This window comes from Procambarus clarkii, chromosome 1 (assembly GCF_040958095.1).
Source record: "Procambarus clarkii isolate CNS0578487 chromosome 1, FALCON_Pclarkii_2.0, whole genome shotgun sequence".
Classification (NCBI taxonomy): Eukaryota; Metazoa; Arthropoda; class Malacostraca; order Decapoda; family Cambaridae; genus Procambarus; species Procambarus clarkii.
The window spans coordinates 2,973,130-2,992,861 of NC_091150.1; the positions used below are offsets into that span (position 1 = coordinate 2,973,130).

The window sequence follows — 19,732 nt, forward strand, 5'->3', positions numbered from 1 at the left end:
CAGATTCTTTGGCAAACTTATCAGCTCTATCATACATTTGGAGGCCAACATGAGATGGAGACCACATGAAATGGACTCTGTTATCATCCTTAATAATTTTATTGTATTTGTGTCTAGCTTCGGACACGAGCATGTTACAGTTATGTCTTAAAGAGTTGAGAGCATTTAAGGATGATAAGGAGTCACTTACAATTAATGTACCAAGTTTGGAGACTTGTACACATTTCAGTGCAAGGATCAAGGCAAATAGTTCGGTCTGAAGGGTAGAGGCCCAGTTGTTTATACGGACTCCCCACTCAAAGTATAGGCCATCGCCCATTGTCAGGACAACTGCACTTCCAGCTGCACCCGTGGAGCGGTGTAGGGAATCATCAGTGTATATGATTTGAGAGAGAGAATGTTCTGTGTCAGAGCATCAATATGGCTTAAGGCGTTGAGCTTTGCCTCAAGACGAAGCTTGGGCTGATCTCTAATTTGCTTCTTGGGTGGAAAGGGAGGGATTAAAACTGGAAAGGGCGTAATCTCCCACGGTGCAGGGAAGTGCCGTTGCTGTTCCTCTTGGTACAAATTATGAACCTGATACATTCTGAGTTAAGTTCTAGTTTTAGTTATCCATTTGGAACAATGCTGATCTTCAATAAAGAAATTTTGGAGGGTTTCTGTGTAAGGGTTGGGATGAGTTAGCCTAGGCATTTTTATACCAATTTGACAGTTAATTTCAGTAACACGATCAACAACGCTCGGAATATTAAGTTCCGTTCTCATATTAAGTGTCTTTGTGGTACGAGGGCACCCAAGGATTATCCTTAAGGCTTCGTTCTGCAATTTTTAAAGCCCTCCAAGCTTGGATGTATACATTAATGACGCGTCCAACACGTAACATCCAAATCAAATTCGTGCATTGTTTGCCATCATATTGACCATTGGTTCTTCTTCATCTCCAACAGAGCAGGAGGCTGAGAGTCTTGCTCTCCAATTTGCAGAAAGAACAACTTCATATCAGCTTCCTGCAATGGTCCGAAGGCAGCAAGAACAATTAAAACACGAGAGGATGACAGTCATTCATGAGGGCATAGCTATAAATGACGAATGTGACTGTCCCTTCACCAAACAGGAACTAAGCAGAGCCAAAAAAGGTGGTAAGGACACTGCACCAGGTGCTGATAACATTACATACTCAATGATCACTCATGCAGGTCCTGCTGGAGAACAAGGAATATTGGACGTCATCAATGCATCTTGGCAGCAAGGCAAACTACCAACCTGTTGGAAGAAAGCTGACATCATACCGATTCCTAAGCCGAAAGAACCTGGCAATTACAGACCCATTTCATTAACATTATGCATTAGTAAAACTGCAGAACGGATGGTCTTAAATAGGCTACTGTGGAAGACTGGAGACCTTCATAAACACATATTTGGCTTCACTAGAGGAGTAGGTACTGCAAACTGCATAGCAACATTACTAGGAACAGTTTACTCAGGTCCAGCTATAGTGATCTTCCTTGATCTAGAAAAAGCATTTGAACTTGCAAGCCCGCAAGCAATATTACACACCTTAGTTAAAAAAGGTGTAAAGGGAATCCATGCTAGCATGGATTCAAGATTACCTAAGTCACAGGTATGCCAGAGTAAAGTTGCAAGGACAAGTGTCGGACTACCACATGCACGAGAATGGGACTCCACAAGGAGGAGTCCTCAGTCCTAGTCTTTTTAACATCGTTGTGGAAAACCTTGTTACCATGACATTTACAGAAGGGGTTACATTGCTCAGCTATGCTGATGATATAGCATTAGTCATTACGGGTCCTTCACTTCTAAATAAAGCACAAGGTGCTTTAGATAGAGTAACATCTGATTGCAGTGTTTTAGGGCTCAAAATATCTGCACAGAAGTCTAAGGCGATGAGACTAGGCGGCAACACTCCAGACAGGCACCTACGCATTCAAGACATTAACCTTCAGTGGGTTACACAATATCGATATCTCGGAGTGTGGATTGATTTTAAAATGACATTCAATAAGCAAATTCAATATCTAAAGTAGAAAGCAAAATCACGACTAAATATAATGAGAGCAATCACAGGGCCCCGTCTAGGAGCGGGACACAGAGTGTTGAGAATGTTTTACATACACGCCGTTCGTTCCCTGGTTGATTATGCAGCACCTGCCTTACTCACTCTTTCTCCTGGTCAGTGGGCAAACGTTGAGGTTCTTCAAAATGATGCATTGCGAATCATAACAGGAGCTCCCAGATGGACTAAAATACTGAACCTAAGACTAGAAACAAAGCTAACGTCGATTGAAATAAGGGTAAAAGGGATTGCTGCGTGCATGCTGACCAAGATATTGACTAGACCTAGAATCAGTTCACTTAAAGATATAATCCCTGGAGCACTAACTCTGGACAGAAGAGCCTCCAATAACAACAGGTGGACCCATTGTGCGATAAACACCATCAATGCGTTCGATATGACAAACACAATCACTGAGAGGGGTGTCGACGACATACATGCAGACTTTGTTATACAAGCCCCTTGGGAATCTCTGCCAGCAGACTTTAAGATTATGGCTCTTGAAGGAAAAAAGAACCAGACAAATCCTCACCTGCTACGTAACATTGCACAGATGCATATAGAAGCTAACATGGCATCCAACAGCTTCATTTACTTCACAGATGGATCAGTAGACCAGCAGGGACAAGAAACCGGAGCTGCAGTTAAAGCAGGAAACTCTGTAAATAGTTGGAAGCTCTCAAATGGGTGTTCGACTTTACAAACAGAGATGCTAGCCATTCAAAAGGCTTTGGAACATGCTCTTGCTGAACACCGACAACATGTTATCATACATACAGATTCGAGAACCGCCATTGAAACCTTGCAACAAGAACACATATGTGATAACATCCTTCTGATCACAAATGTCTTATCATTCCTGCACACACTCAGACGACAAGGCCGACGGGTACTTATCAACTGGGTGCCAAGTCATGTGGGAATAATAGGAAATGACATTGCAGACGAAGCTGCAAAACTTGCTACTAAGAGGAGAAATGTAGACATTTACATACCACAGAGTCTATCCCAGATGAAGAAGGTAATTCGAAACAGAGCAATGCAAAAGATGTACAGTGACCACACCACAGCAGTTGCGACATCAGGATCTGCGGGTTGGTACAAGAATTCAACCAACTACGAACCACTTAGTTTGATGAAAGGGGGCAGTAGAACAACAGAAGTGCACTTACATCGCATCAGGCTTGGATACCCATGTGCATGGGAAATAGGCTTACAGGTTTCGGAAGATGAGAGGAAATGTCAACACTGTGGAGAAATGCCCGACAGACCACTGGAACATTATCTAACACAGTGCACAGTTACAAACCCATTACGATTTCAACTTAGGTTCAACAGAGCAGAAGAAGTTGTTAAACACATATGGCAAAATCTTACTGAAGCGACCATACGAGTCATAAATACTCATACTCCGCCCAAGTAAAACAGAAACAAGCAACACTTAGTGGGCCAGCCAGAGGCTTAGGGCACGCGCAGGATTATCCCTGCAAAGAAGAAGAAGAAAAAAAAAATCTCCAACAGAGTTATGGGTGACATATAAATCGCACATAGCTAAAGATATTATCCGTCGCATACGTAAGGAAAATTCAAATATGAACATGGATTTCACAGCAAAAATCTACCACGAAGCGTTGATAATGATTCAAGATTTGTGCTTAGAAATCGTGAACAAAGTTCTCTATCAATTGTAAATACCATCACCGAGTCGACCTGCTCCTGCACCGTTCGATGTAGAAAAAAATGAACAAAGCGTCATGAAAAAAATTACAACAAGGGTGATCTGTTGTTGTATATGCAGTCAAATATTCGTAAGCTAACGCTTGAGCGAAAAAGCATTTATAATCAAATAATTCAACTTGTCAAAAATGGGCTTTGAGAAATCTTCTTAGATGCGCCAGGAAAAACTGGTGAAACCTTTCTAATTAGATTGATTCTGGCAGCATTTTGATCCCAAAATGGCATAACCTTAGCTCTTGAATCGTCTGGAATAGTTGCGACATTGCTACCAGGTGGAAGAACTGCTACTTCGGCTTTAAAATTGCCAATGAACATGAGATTCATTGAAACTCCCATGTGCAACATTTCCAAAGCATCCGGCATGGGAAAAGTATTGCAGAATTGTATACTTATTGTTTAGAATGAATGCTCAATATCCCACGAAAAATCGTTTGAGGCTTTTGATCGATCATTGCATGATTTGCGTGGAAACAGCAGACCATTTGGGAATGCATTAATATTGCTTACAGGAAATTTCAGGCAAACATTATCTGTAATTCCACGATTGACACCAGCGGACGAAATAAATGCTCACCTGAAGTACTCTACTTTATGGCGCCACGTAAAGACTTTTATATTAATCACAAATATGCGTGTAGTTATGTTGCTACTGGAAAACGATCCATCAGCTGAGATATTCTAACATCAATTTCTGGAAATTGGGAACGAAAACGTGTCGGTTGATTTGACCTCAGGACGAATTTCATTGTCTCATAACTTCTGCAGTTTAGTGATGTCAAAAGAAAAATTGGTTGAAAAGTATTTCCCAATATTCAAACCAACTATATGAATCACGATTTGCTGAATGAACGAGCTATTCTTGCAGCCAAGAACAAAGACGTCTACGAACTTAACAATATTATTCAGTCTAACATTCATAGCGAGGCAGTCACATACAAGTCCATCGACACTGTTGTGGAAGCAGATGAATCGGTTAATTATCCAACAGAATTTTTTAATTCACTCGATCTGCCAGGGATACCACCACACGTACGGCAATTGAAAATCGGCGTGCCAAGTATCATGATGTGAAATATCAATCAGCCAACACCTTTGTAGCGGTTTGCAGTAAAAAAAATAATCAGCAGCGTCGCGCAAGTAACAATCTTCGCAGGACCTGTCATAGGTGAAGAGGTCCTCATTCCTCGCATTACTATGATTCCAACAGATATGCCATTTCAATTTAAGAAATGTTAATTTCCAATTCGATTTGCGTTTGCAATCACCATCAACAAAGCTCATAGCCAATCTTCAGAATTGTGCGGTTTATACCGAGACACGGATTGCTTCTCACATGGACAATTACGTGTTGTGTGTTCAAGAGTCGGCAAACCAGACAATCTCTATATCTCCACAGACAATGGAACAACAAAAAATATTGTTTACCCACAAACATTGTGAAAGTATACATATTAGAAACGTGCGTTTTCTCTTTTCTTTCTTTTCCATTTAACCAGACTTAGCCACAGCAATGCGTGGTGGGTACTGCTAGTCTATATAAATATAAATGGAAATGTTCGTTTGTTCAAAATCGCTAATCTCCGAAAGTTCTTCACCGACTGCTTTGAAATTTTCAAAGAACGTTCCATTCGCATCCGAGCAAATTTTTATATACATACTATATAGAGGTTACGTCTGTGACGGTAAAAACCATGCTTTTTCTGAAAAACTGTGTTTTTCATATATTTTTCATGTGAGGGAAATCTTCTAAATCTATTTACCAATTGCTTTGAAATTTTGACACTACGTTGCATTCGAATAGGCGCGTCTTTTTATATATCTAGTATATACATGCCTCACCTGTGAAAGGAAAAAACATGTTTTTTTTTTAAACAGCTCTCTCTGTTAGACGTAGGAGCAACACACGCTGTAATCTTCGAAAGTTCCTCACCGATTGCTATGAAATTTTGACACAACGTTACATTCAAATAGGCACATCTCCTTACATATCTACTATATAGATGCCATTCCTTTGACAGGTAAAAACATGCATTTTTTTAAAAACAGCGCCATCTGTTGCACATAATAGCAACATGCACGCAATAATACATTTGTCACAAATTCCATTTCAATGTTTCCGATTGCATTGATATATTATATTTTCATAGATTTCGATTTATTTAATTTTTTTATTGAATTATTTTGTGTGACAGTGTGTTGAAATTGAGCTGTGTTGTTTACCATACCATTCATTTTGTAGGAATAAGTATGGAAGCCACACCTGTGGCAGGTAAAACCATGTTTTTTCTTGAAAAACAGCGCCATCTGTTGCATGTAAGAACAACACACATGTTATGCAAAATATGTTACAATTCCATTTCAATGTTTCTGATTGCATTTAAATTGAATTTTCATAGTTTTTTATTTATTTTCATTTTGATTTAATTATTTTGAGTAAATTGCTTTGGAATTGAGCTGTGATGTTTACCATACCGTTCTTTTCGTGAGTATAGTATATATAATTTTTCATATTTTCGTTTAATTTTTTAACTGTTTTTCTTATATTTTAGTGATGAGAACATCAGATCACTTTATGTTCCTTAATTTCTGACACAGGTGGAAACTGAGTACCCAAATGAGCCACATGGATGTTAGAAAGAACATTTTCAGAATCGGAGTAGTTAACAGAGGGAATGCATTAGGCAGTGATGTGGTGGAGGCTGACTCCATACACAGTTTCTAATGCAGATATGATAGAGCCCAGTAGACTCAGGAATCTGTACATCGGTTGATTTACAGTTGAGAGGCAGGACAAAAGAGCCAGAGCTCAACCCCCACAAGCACAATTAGGTGAGTACTCATGTAAATATATTTATATGTAGATGTGATAGAGCCCTGAAGGCTGAGGAATATGTACATCAGTTGATTGATGGTTGCGAGGTGGGATCAAAGAGGCAGAGCTCAATCCCTGCAAGCACAATCCCTGCAAGCACAATCCCTGCAAGCACAATCCCTGCAAGCACAACTAGGTGAGTACAACTAGGTGAGTACACACACACACACACAAAAACACACACACACACACACACATACACACACACACAAACACACACACACACACACACACACACACACACACACACACACACACACACACACACACACACACACACACACACACACACACACACACACACACACACACACACACACACACTCACACACACACTCCTTGATGATAAAGGAATGGAGGTTCAAGAAGATGGTTATCCCAGGCTGCTAGGGGTACTGTACATTACATGCACCATGACGATGGGAACATTATGAGTAGAAGTAGCGGTGATATATAACCCTCCACCAAACGACAGAAAACCCAGGCAAGAGGATGACAGAAACATCATGGCAGTTAACACTATAATTCAGAGGGCAGCCACTGCTGCCTGTAGAAACCGATCCCTTCTGCTCATCATGGGGAAGATCAATCACAGAAGGAAAGACTGGGAGAACAAGGAACCACACGGAGGTGAAGAAACATGGTGAGCTAAACTATTTGAGGTGGCGACAAAACCTTTTAAGGCAGCATGTCAGGGGACCCACTTGGATGAGAGGAAACGATAATGTGCGAGACTCGACCTAGTCTTCATTCTGAACGACTCCGACTTAAGGGAAATCGGTTTCGAGGCCCCAGTCGGAATAAGCAATCACAGTGTAATCACGTTTGAGTATTTGGTCGAAGAATGGTTAATATACTCAAGGAAGGGACCTGAAAACAAAAGGTTGGTATTCCGAAAGGGAAACTACGAGGAGATAAGAAAATTCGTAACATATATAACTTGTGAAAGCTCAGGGGAAAGACGGCCCAAGATATGATGGACTACATCACGAAGAAGTTTAAGGAGGCAGCAGACAAGTTTGCCCCGGTCTTAAAGGAAAAAAACGAAATGCAGATGAGAATCCCATGGTTTAATTAGAGATGTACGCTGGTAAGGCAACAACATACAAGGGTGCGGAGAAACAATAGAAATAACAGGACACTTGAGAGCCGAGAAAGATACCAGAGAGCAAGAAATGAATACGTCAGGGTGAGGAGAGAGGCAGAAGGACAATACGAAAATGAGATAGCAAGTATGGAAAATACTCAACCTAAATTGTTGCACAGCCACATCAGAAGAAGGAAAACAGTGAAGGAACAGGTAATGAAATTGAGGATACGGTCTGGCAGATTCACTACAAACGATGAGGAAGTGTGCGATGTTTACCAGTTGGTTGATCACATGCTGAAAATTATACTTTGTTCAAGAAAAACATTGCTTGCTCTAAATTCATGTGACCCGGGTTCGAATCCCGGACAGGCTCTGATAATTTTCAATAGGCATATTTCATTGTAAAAAGGAGATTTAAATAACGTAACTAAACTCAAATATCCACGGCCTGTTGGTCTCGTGGAATGATTCCTGCTTTGGGTGCAGGAGGTCCCGGGTTCAACTCCCGGACAGGCCCTCAATATTTTCCTTCCCAAGCAAGTTAATTATACTGTAAAATTAATTGCTTACATTTTACCAACATTAAGAAACGCACTATTAAACATAGGAGACACCATAAGACTTAATTTTTAATTAGCAAACCAGCATGATGCATATAATTTAAAATGTAATTAACTAATCTTTATAAATAAAAATGGAAATGTTCGTTTGTTAAGAATCACTAATCTCCGAAAGTTCTTCACTGATTGCTTTGAAATTTTCTCACAACGTTCCATTCGCATCCGGATAGGTTTTTATATACATACTATATAGAGGTTACGTCTGTGACGGTAAAAACCATGCTTTTTCTGAAAAAAACTGTGTTTTTCATATGTTTTTCATGTGAAGAAAATCTTCTAAATCTCATTACCAATTGCTTTGAAATTTTGACACCACGTTGCATTCGAATAGGCGCGTCTTTTTGTATATCTACTATATACATGCCTCACCTGTGAAAGAAAAAAACATTTTTTTTAAACAGTGCCATCTGTTTGAGGTAGGAGCAACACACGCTGTAATCTTCAAAAGTTCTTCACCGATTGCTTTGAAATTTTGACACAACGTTGCACTCGAATAGGTGCGTCTTTTTATATATCTACTATATAGATGCCATCCTTTTGACAGGTAAAAACGTGCATTTTTTGAGAAACAGCGCCATCTGTTGCACATAATAACAACATGCACGCTATACTAAATATGTCACAAATTCCATTTCAATGTTTCCGATTGCATTGATAAATTATATTTTCATAGATTTCGATTTATTTTATTTTTTATTGAATTATTTTGTGTGATAATGTGTTGAAATTGTGCTGTGTTGTTTACCATACCATTCATTTTGTAGGAATAAGTATGGAAGCTACACCTGTGACAGGTAAAACTTTGTTTTTCTTGAAAAACAGCGCCATCTGTTGCATGTAAGAACAACACACATGTTATGCAAAATATGTTACAATTCCATTTCAATGTTTCTGATTGCATTTAAATTGAATTTTCATAGTTTTTTATTTATTTTCATTTTGATTTAATTATTTTGAGTAAATTGCTTTGGAATTGAGCTGTGATGTTTACCATACTGTTCATTTCGTGAGTATAGTATATTTTATTTTTCATATTTTCATTTTATTTTTTAACTGTTTTTCTTATATTTTAGTGATGAGAACATCAGATCACTTTATGTTCCCAAATTTCTGACACAGGTGGAAACTAAGTACCCAAATGAGCCACAGGGATGTTAGAAAGAACATTTTCAGTGTCAGAGTAGTTTACAGATGGATTGCATTAGGCAGTGATTTTATGGAGGCTGACTCCATACACAGTTTCAATTGTAGATATGATAGGACACAATAGGCTCAGAAATTTGTACATCGGTTGAATGACAGTTGAGAGACATTACCAAAGTGCCAGAGCTCAATCCCCACAAGCACAATTAGGTGAGTACAATTAGGTGAGTACTCATGTAAATATATTTATATGTAGATGTGATAGAGCCCTGTAGGCTTAGGAATCTGTACATCAATTGATTGAGGGTTGTGAGGCGGGATCAAAGAGCCAGAGCTCAATCACTAGAAGCACAATCCCTGCAAGCACAACTAGGTGAGTACAACTAGGTGAGTACACACACAAACACACACACACACACACACACACACACACACACACACACACGCATATTCCTATGGGATATACATTGGGATACAGAACTCGGAACCAAGTCCGTAGACATGATGGACTATGTCACCCAAAGACATGATGGACTATGTCACCCAAAAATGTCAGGAGGCTGTAAGCAGGTTTGTCCCAGCCCGACAGGAAAAAACAGAGAAGCAAAGGAAGAATCCGTGGTTTAATAAGGAATGTATGAAAGCAAAGGAGCTGAACAAAAGGGCATGGAGGAACTTCCGTAATAACAGAACACCAGATAGTAGAGAGAGATACCAGAGAACCAGGAACGAGTATGTCAGTGTGAGAAGAGCAGCTGAGAAAAGGTATGAAAATGATATAGCTAATAAAGCCAAGACCGAACCAAAGCTACTACACAGTCACATCAGGAGGAAGACAACAGTGAAGGAACAGGTGATGAAACTTAGGGTGAGCGAGGACAGGTACACAGAGAATGACAAAGAGGTGTGTGAAGAACTCAACAAAAGGTTCCAGGAGGTCTTTACAATAGAACAGGGAGATGTCGCGGCGCTAGAAGAGGTGGCAGCAAACCAGGTGACCTTGGAAAGGTTCGAAATTACAAGAGATGAGGTCAAGAAGCACCTATTGGAGCTGGATGTGAGAAAAGCTGTTGGGCCGGATGGAATCTCGCCATGGGTATTGAAAGAGTGTGCAGGAGCACTTTGCCTACCACTCTCCATAGTGTATAGCAGGTCACTGGAAACGGGGGACCTACCAGAAATATGGAAGACTGCTAATGTAGTACCAATATACAAAAAGGGTGACAGACAAGAGGCACTGAACTACAGGTCAGTGTCCTTAACTTGTATACCATGCAAGGTGATGGAGAAGATGTGAGAAGAAACCTAGTAACCCATCTGGAGAGAAGAGACTTCGTGACAACCCATCAACATGGGTTCAGGGAGGGTAAATCTTGCCTTACAGGCTTGATAGAATCCTACGATCAGGTGACAAAGATTAAACAAGAAAGAGAAGGGTGGGCGGACTGCATTTTTTTGGACTGTCAGAAAGCCTTTGACACAGTACCCCATAAAAGGTTGATGCATAAGCTGGAGAAACAGGCAGGAGAAACTGGTAGGGCGCTCCAGTGGAAAAGGGAGTACCTAAACAATAGGAAGCAGAGAGATACAGTGAGGGGTGAGACCTCAGACTGGCGTGAAGTCACCAGTGGAGTCCCACAGGGCTCTGTACTTGGACCAATCCTGTTTCTGATATACGTAAATGATCTCCCAGAGGGTATAGACTCATTCCTCTCAATGTTTGCTGACGACGCCAAAATTATGAGAAGGATTAAGACAGAGGAGGACAGCTTGAGGCTTCAAGAAGACCTGGACAAGCTGCAAGAATGGTTGAACAAGTGGCTGTTAGAGTTTAATCCAAGCAAATGTAATGTAATGAAGATAGGGGTAGGAAGCAGGAGACCAGATACAAAGTATCACTTGGGAGATGAAATACTTCAAGAGTCAGAGAGAGAGAAACACCTGGAGGTTGATATCACGCCAGACCTGTCCCCTGAAGCTCATATCAAGAGGATAACAGCAGCAGCATATGCCAGATTGGCTAACATAAGAAAGGCCTTTAGAAACTTGTGTAAGGAATCTTTCAGAACATTATATACCACATATGTCAGACCAATCCTGGAGTATGCGGCACCAGCATGGAGTCCATATCTAGTCAAGCATAAGACTAAAATGGAAAAGGTTCAAAGGTTTGCCACCAGACTAGTACCCGTGCTGAGAGGTATGAGCTACGAGGAGAGACTACGGAAATTAAACCTCACTTCGTTGGAAGACAGAGGAGTTAGGGGGACATGATCACCACATTCAAGATCCTCAAGGGAATCGACTGGGTTGATAAAGACAGGCTGTTTAACACAAGAGGCACACGCACTAGGGGACACAGGTGGAAACTGAGTGCCCAAATGAGCCACAGAGATATTAGAAAGAACTTTTTTAGCGTCAGAGTGGTTGACAAATGGAATGCATTAGGAAGCGATGTGGTGGAGGCTGACTCCATACACAGTTTCAAGTGTAGATATGATAGAGCCCAATAGGCTCAGGAACCTGTACACCTGTTGATTGACAGTTGAGAGGCGGGACCAAAGAGCCAGAGCTCAACCCCCGCAAGTACAACTAGGTGAGTACAACTAGGTGAGTACGCACACACACGCACACAAACACACACACTCACACACACACACACACACACACACACACACACACACACACACACACACACACACACACACACACACACACACACACACACTCACACACACACACACACACACACACACACACACACACACACACACACACACACACACACACACACACACACACACACACACACACACACACACACACACACACACACACACACACACACACACACACACACACACACACACACACACACTTATGTCGGGAGAATTGCCCAGTTGCTGGAAGGAGGCAAATGTCGTACCGATTTTCAAAAAGGGTGATAGGGAGGAGGCACTTAACTACAGACCCGTATCACTGACAAGCATCCCCTGCAAAATACTTGAAAGAATAATTAGGCTAAGACTTGTTGAGCACCTGGAGAGCATTGGGTTTGTAAACAAGCACCAACATGGGTTCTGGACAGGGAAATCATGCCTAACAAACCTTTTAGAATTCTATGATAAAGTAACAAAGATAAGGCAGGACAGAGAAGGCTGGGCAGACTGCATATTTCTTGACTGCCAAAAGGCCTTTGATACGGTACCGCACATGAGACTGCTATACAAACTTGAGAGGCAGGCAGGAGTAAGCGGAAAGGCCCTAGTATGGGTGAAGAACTACCTAACAGGAAGGAGCCAGAGGATAATGGTAAGGGGCGAAAAGTCGGACTGGCGAACAGTAACAAGTGGAGTACCTCAAGGATCGGTGCTGGGACCAATCCTCTTTCTAATTTACGTAAATGATATGTTTACAGGAGTGGAATCATACATGTCAATGTTTGCAGATGACGCAAAATTAATGAGAAGAGTTGTGACAGACGAGGATTGTAGGATCCTCCAAGAGGACTTAAACAGGCTGCAGAGATGGTCAGGGAAATGGCTACTGGAGTTTAACACCAGTAAATGTAAAGTTATGGAAATGGGATCAGGTGACAGGAGACCAAAGGGACAGTACACAATGAAGGGGAACAGCCTACCTGTAACGATTCGAGAAAGAGACCTGGGAGTGGATGTGACACCTAATCTAACTCCTGAGGCACATATAAATAGGATAACGACAGCAGCGTACTCTACACTGGCGAAAATTAGAACTTCATTCAGAAACCTAAATGAGGAAGCTTTTAGGGCGCTTTACACTGCCTACGTGAGACCCGTCTTAGAGTATGCCGCGCCATCATGGAGCCCCCACCTGAAGAAACACATAAAGAAACAGGAGAAGGTTCAGAGGTTTGCGACGAGGCTTGTCCCAGAGCTACGAGGGATGGGATATGAAGAGCGGCTGAAGGAACTGAACCTTACGACACTAGAGAAAAGAAGGGAGAGAGGAGATATGATAGGGACATAAAATACTCAGGGGAATTGACAAAGTGGAAATAGATGAAATGTTCACACGTAATAATAACAGAACGAGGGGACATGGGTGGAAACTGGAAACTCAGATGAGTCACAGAGATGTTAGGAAGTTTTCTTTTAGCGTGAGAGTAGTAGAAAAATGGAATGCACTTGGGGAACAGGTTGTGGAAGCAAATACTATTCATACTTTTAAAACTAGGTATGATAGGGAAATGGGACAGGAGTCATTGCTGTAAACAACCGATAGCTAGAAAGGCAGGATCCAAGAGTCAATGCTCGATCCTGCAAGCACATATAGGTGAGTACACACACACACACACACACACACACACACACACACACACACACACACAACAAACACCATAACAAATGCAGTGTTTCCAAAGGGCTACTATGTAGTGAGGAAAGAGAGAGAAGGGAGAGGAGGAGGTGGTGTAGGTTTGCTACTAAGAGAAGGTTGGAGTTTCGAAGAGATGGTAATTCAGAACTGTGAAGGTTTCAGTGACTACATATCAGGCACCATAGCAACTGGAGGACAGAAAATTATAGTAGTAGTCATATATAACCCCCCACCAAATGTCAGAAGACCCAGACAGGAATATGATAGAAACAACTTGGCCACCATCAATATAATAGAGAGAGCAGCTTCTGTGGCTAGCAGGAACGGATCCAGGCTACTAATCATGGGAGACTTCAACCATGGAAAGATAGATTGGGGGAACAGAGACCTACATGGTGGCCCAGACACATGGAGAGCTAAGCTGCTGGATGTGGCAACAAGAAACTTTCTAAGTCAACACGTCAAGGGACCGACAAGAACGAGAGGAGGGGATGAACCAGCCTTGCTTGACCTGATATTTACCCTAAATGAGTCAGATATAAGGGAAGTTAAGTTGGAAGCCCCCTTGGGAATGAGTGATCATAGTGTATTGAGCTTTGAGTACCTGGTTGAACTAGGAATTATCACCCCCAAAAAAGAACTGGGAAACAAAGGGCTGGCGTACTGAAAGGGAAACTATGAGGAGATGAATAAATTCCTATGGGATATACATTGGGACACAGAACTCGGAACCAAGTCCGTACAAGACATGATGGACTATGTCACCCAAAAGTGTCAGGAGGCTGTAAGCAGGTTTGTCCCAGCCCAACAGGAAAAAACAGAGAAGCAAAGGAAGAATCCGTAGTTTAATAAGGAATGTATGAAAGCAAAGGAGCTGAACAAAAGGGCATGGAGGAACTTCCGTAATAACAGAACACCAGATAGTAGAGAGAGATACCAGAGAACCAGGAACGAGTATGTTAGTGTGAGAAGAGTAGCTGAGAAAAGGTATGAAAATGATATAGCTAATAAAGCCAAGACCGAACCAAAGCTACTACACAGTCACATCAGGAGGAAGACAACAGTGAAGGAACAGGTGATGAAACTTAGGGTGGGCGAGGACAGGTACACAGAGAATGACAAAGAGGTGTGTGAAGAACTCAACAAAAGGTTCCAGGAGGTCTTTACAATAGAACGGAAGAAGTCACGGCGCTAGGAGAGGTGGCAGCAAACCAGGTGACCTTGGAAAGGTTCGAAATTACAAGAGATGAGGTCAAGAAGCACCTATTGAAGCTGGATGTGAGAAAAGCTGTTGGACCGGAAGGAATCTCACCATGGGTATTGAAAGAGTGTGCAGGAGCACTTTGCTTGCTACTCTCCATAGTGTATAGTAGGTCACTGGAAACGGGAGACCTACCAGAAATATGGAAGACTGCTAATGTAGTACCAATATACAAAAAGGGTGACAGACAAGAGGCACTGAACTACAGGCCAGTGTCCTTAACTTGTATACCATGCAAGGTGATGGAGAAGATTGTGAGAAAAAACCTAGTAAAACATCTGGAGAGAAGAGACTTCGTGACAACCCATCAACATGGGTTCAGGGAGGGTAAATCTTGCCTTACAGGCTTGATAGAATCCTATGATCTGGTGACAAAGATTAAGCAAGAAAGAGAAGGATGGACGGACTGCATTTTTTTGGACTGTCGGAAAGCCTTTGACACAGTACCCCATAAAAGGTTGATGCATAAGCTGGAGAAACAGGCAGGAGTAACTGGTAGGGCGCTCCAGTGGATAAGGGAGTACCTAAACAATAGGAAGCAGAGAGTTACAGTGAGGGGTGAGACCTCAGACTGGCGTGAAGTCACCAGTAGAGTCCCACAGGGCTCTGTACTTGAACCTATCCTGTTTCTGATATACGTAAATGATCTCCCAGATGATATAGACTCATTCCTCTCAATGTTTGCTGACGACGCCAAAATTATGAGAAGGATTAAGACAGAGGAGGACAGCTTGAGGCTTCAAGAAGACCTGGATAAGCTGCAGGAATGGTCGAACAAATGGCTGTTAGAGTTTAATCCAAGCAAATGTAATGTAATGAAGATAGGGGTAGGAAGCAGGAGACCAGATACAAAGTATCACTTGGGAGATGAAATACTTCAAGAGTCAGAGAGAGAGAAACACCTGGAGGTTGATATCACGCCAGACCTGTCCCCTGAAGCTCATATCAAGAGGATAACAGCAGCAGCATATGCCAGATTGGCTAACATAAGAACGGCCTTTAGAAACTTGTGTAAGGAATCTTTCAGAACATTATATACCACATATGTCAGACCAATCCTGGAGTATGCGGCACCAGCATATAGTCCATATCTAGTCAAGCATAAGACTAAAATCGAAAAGGTTCAAAAATTTGCCACCAGACTAGTACCCGAGCTGAGAGGTATGAGCTACGAGGAGAGACTACGGGAATTAAACCTCATTTCGTTGGAAGACAGAGGAGTTAGGGGGGACATGATCACCACATTCAAGATCCTCAAGGGAATCGACTGGGTTGATAAAGACAGGCTGTTTAACACAAGAGGCACACGCACTAGGGGACACAGGTAGAAACTGAGTGCCCAAATGAGCCACAGAGATATTAGAAAGAACTTTTTTAGTGTCAGAGTGGCTGACAAATGGCATGCATTAGGAAGTGATGTGGTGGAGGCTGACTCCATACACAGTTTCAAGTGTAGATATGATAGAGCCCAATAGGCTTAGGAACCTGTACACCTGTTGATTGACAGTTGAGAGGCGGGACCAAAGATCCAGAGCTCAACCCCCCGCAAGCACAACTAGGTGAGTACAACTAGGTGAGTACGCACACACACACACACACACACACACACACACACACACACACACACACACACATACACACACACACACACACACACACACACACACACACACACACACACACACACACACACACACACACACACACACACACACACACACACACACACACACACACACACACTCAGTAGTTTCAAAGCGTTATATGACAAAGAGTGCTGGGAAGACGGGACACCACGGGCGTAGCTCTCATCCTGTAACTACAATTAGGTAATTACACTTAGGTAATTACACACACATACTCACACACACACTCCTTGATGATAAAGGAATGGAGGTTCAAGAAGATGGTTATCCCAGGCTGCTAGGGGTACTGTACATTACATGCACCATGACGATGGGAACATTATGAGTAGAAGTAGCGGTGATATATAACCCTCCACCAAACGACAGAAAACCCAGGCAAGAGGATGACAGAAACATCATGGCAGTTAACACTATAATTCAGAGGGCAGCCACTGCTGCCTGTAGAAACCGATCCCTTCTGCTCATCATGGGGAATATCAATCATGGAAGGATAGACTGGGAGAACAATGAACAACACGGAGGTGAGGAAACATGATGAGCTAAACTATTTGAGGTGGCGACAAAACCTTTTAACGCAGCATGTCAGGGGACCCACTAGGATGAGAGGAAACGATAATGTGCGAGACTCAACCTAGTCTTCATTCTGAACGACTCCGACTTAAGGGAAATCGGTTTCGAGGACCCAGTCGGAATAAGCAATCACAGTGTAATCACGTTTGAGTATTTGGTCGAAGAATGGTTAATATACTCAAGGAAGGGACCTGAAAACAAAAGGCTGGTATTCCGAAAGGGAAACTACGAGGAGATAAGAAAATTCGTAACATATATAACTTGGGAAAGCTCAGGGAAAAGACGGCCCAAGATATGATGGACTACATCACGAAGAAGTTCAAGGCGGCAGCAGACAAGTTTGTCCCGGTCTTAAAGGAAAAAAACGAAATGCAGATGAGAATCCCATGGTTTAATTAGAGATGTACGCTGGTAAGGCAACAACATACAAGGGTGCGGAGAAACAATAGAAATAACAGGACACTTGAGAGCCGAGAAAGATACCAGAGTGCAAGAAATGAATACGTCAGGGTGAGGAGAGAGGCAGAAGGACAATACGAAAATGAGATAGCAAGTATGGAAAATACTCAACCTAAATTGCTGCACAGCCACATCAGAAGAAGGAAAACAGTGAAGGAACAGGTAATGAAATTGAGGATACGGTCTGGCAGATTCACTACAAACGATGAGGAAGTGTGCGATGTTTACCAGTTGGTTGATCACATGCTGAAAATTATACTTTGTTCAAGAAAAACATTGCTTGCTCTAAATTCTTGTGACCCGGGTTCGAATCCCGAACAAAGGCTCTGATAATTTTCAATAGGCATATTTCATTGTAAAAAGGAGATTTAAATAACGTAACTAAACTCAAATATCCACGGCCTGTTGGTCTAGTGGTATGATTCCTGCTTTGGGTGCAGGAGGTCCCGGGTTCAACTCCCGTACAGGCCCTCAATATTTTCCTTTCGAGCAAGTTAATTATACTGTAAATTTAATTGCTTACATTTTGCCAACATTAAGAAACGCACTATTAAACATAGGAGACATCATAAGGCTTAATTTTTAATTAGCAAACCAGTATGATGCATATAATTTAAAATGTAATTAACTAATCTATATAAATGAAAATGGAAATGTTCGTTTGTTAAGAATCGCTAATCTCCGAAAGTTCTTCACCGATTGCTTTGAAATTTTGACACAACATTGCACTCGAATAGGTGCGTCTTTTTATATATCTACTATATAGATGACAGGTAAACTTTTGACAGGTAAAAACGTGCATTTCTTGAGAAACAGCGGCATCTGTTGCACATAATAACAACATGCACGCTATACTAAATATGTCACAAATTCCATTTCAATGTTTCCGAGTGCATTGATAAATTATATTTTCATAGATTTCGATTTATATTATTTTTTAATGAATAATTTTGTGTGACATTGCATTGAAATTGAGCTGTGTTGTTTACCATACCATTCATTTTGTAGGAATAGGTATGGAAGCCACACCTGTGACAGGTAAAATTATGTTTTTTTTGAAAAACAGCGCCATCTGTTGCATGTAAGAACAACACACATGTTTTTTTTTTTTTTTTTTTTTTTTTCTTTTTAGCAGGGATAATCCTGCGCGGGCCCTAAGCCTCTGGCTGGCCCACTAAGTGATGCTTGGTTCTGTTTTACCTGGGCGGAGGATGAGTATGTATGACTCGTATGGTCGCTTCAGTAAGATGTTGCCATATGTGTTTAACAACTTCCTCTGCTCTGTTGAATCGAAGGTGAAATCTTAACGGGTTTGTAACTGCGCACTGTGTTAGATAATGTTCCAGTGGTCTGTCAGGCATTTCTCCACAGTGTTGACATTTCCTCTCACCTTCCGGAACCCGTAAGCCTATTTCCCATGCACATGGGTATCCAAGCCTGATGCGATGTAAGTGCACTTCTGTTGTTCGACTGCCTCCGTTCATCAAACTAAGTGGTTCGTAGTTGGTTGAATTCTTGTACCAACCCGCAGATCCTGATGTTGCAACTGCTGTGCTGTGGTCACTGTACATCTTTCGCATTGCTCTGTTTCGAATCACTTTCTTCATCTGGGAGAGACTCTGTGGTATGTAAATGTCTACATTCCTCCTCTTAGTAGCAAGTTTTGCAGCGTCGTCTGCAATGTCATTACCTAATAGTCCCACATGACTTGGCACCCAGTTGATTAGCACCCGTCGGCCTTGTCGTTTGAGTGTGTGCATGAATGATAAAGGTTTCAATGGCGGTTCTCGAATCTGTATGGATGATAACATGCTGTCGGTGTTCAGCAAGAGCATGTTCCAAAGCCTTTTGAATGGCTAGCATCTCAGTCTGTAAAGTCGAACACCCATTTGAGAGCCTCCAAC

General features: G+C 41.7%; 2 non-coding genes across 2 annotated transcripts; both read left to right on the forward strand.

Moving 5' to 3' along the window:
- Positions 1-8,218: 8,218 nt before the first annotated feature.
- On the forward strand, positions 8,219-8,290 carry TRNAP-UGG (transfer RNA proline (anticodon UGG)). The gene has a single exon. It is a non-coding gene; the product is annotated as a tRNA-Pro (tRNA).
- Positions 8,291-18,227: 9,937 nt separating this feature from the next.
- TRNAP-UGG (transfer RNA proline (anticodon UGG)) lies at positions 18,228-18,299 on the forward strand. Its single transcript has one exon. It is a non-coding gene; the product is annotated as a tRNA-Pro (tRNA).
- The last annotated feature ends 1,433 nt before the right edge of the window (positions 18,300-19,732 follow it).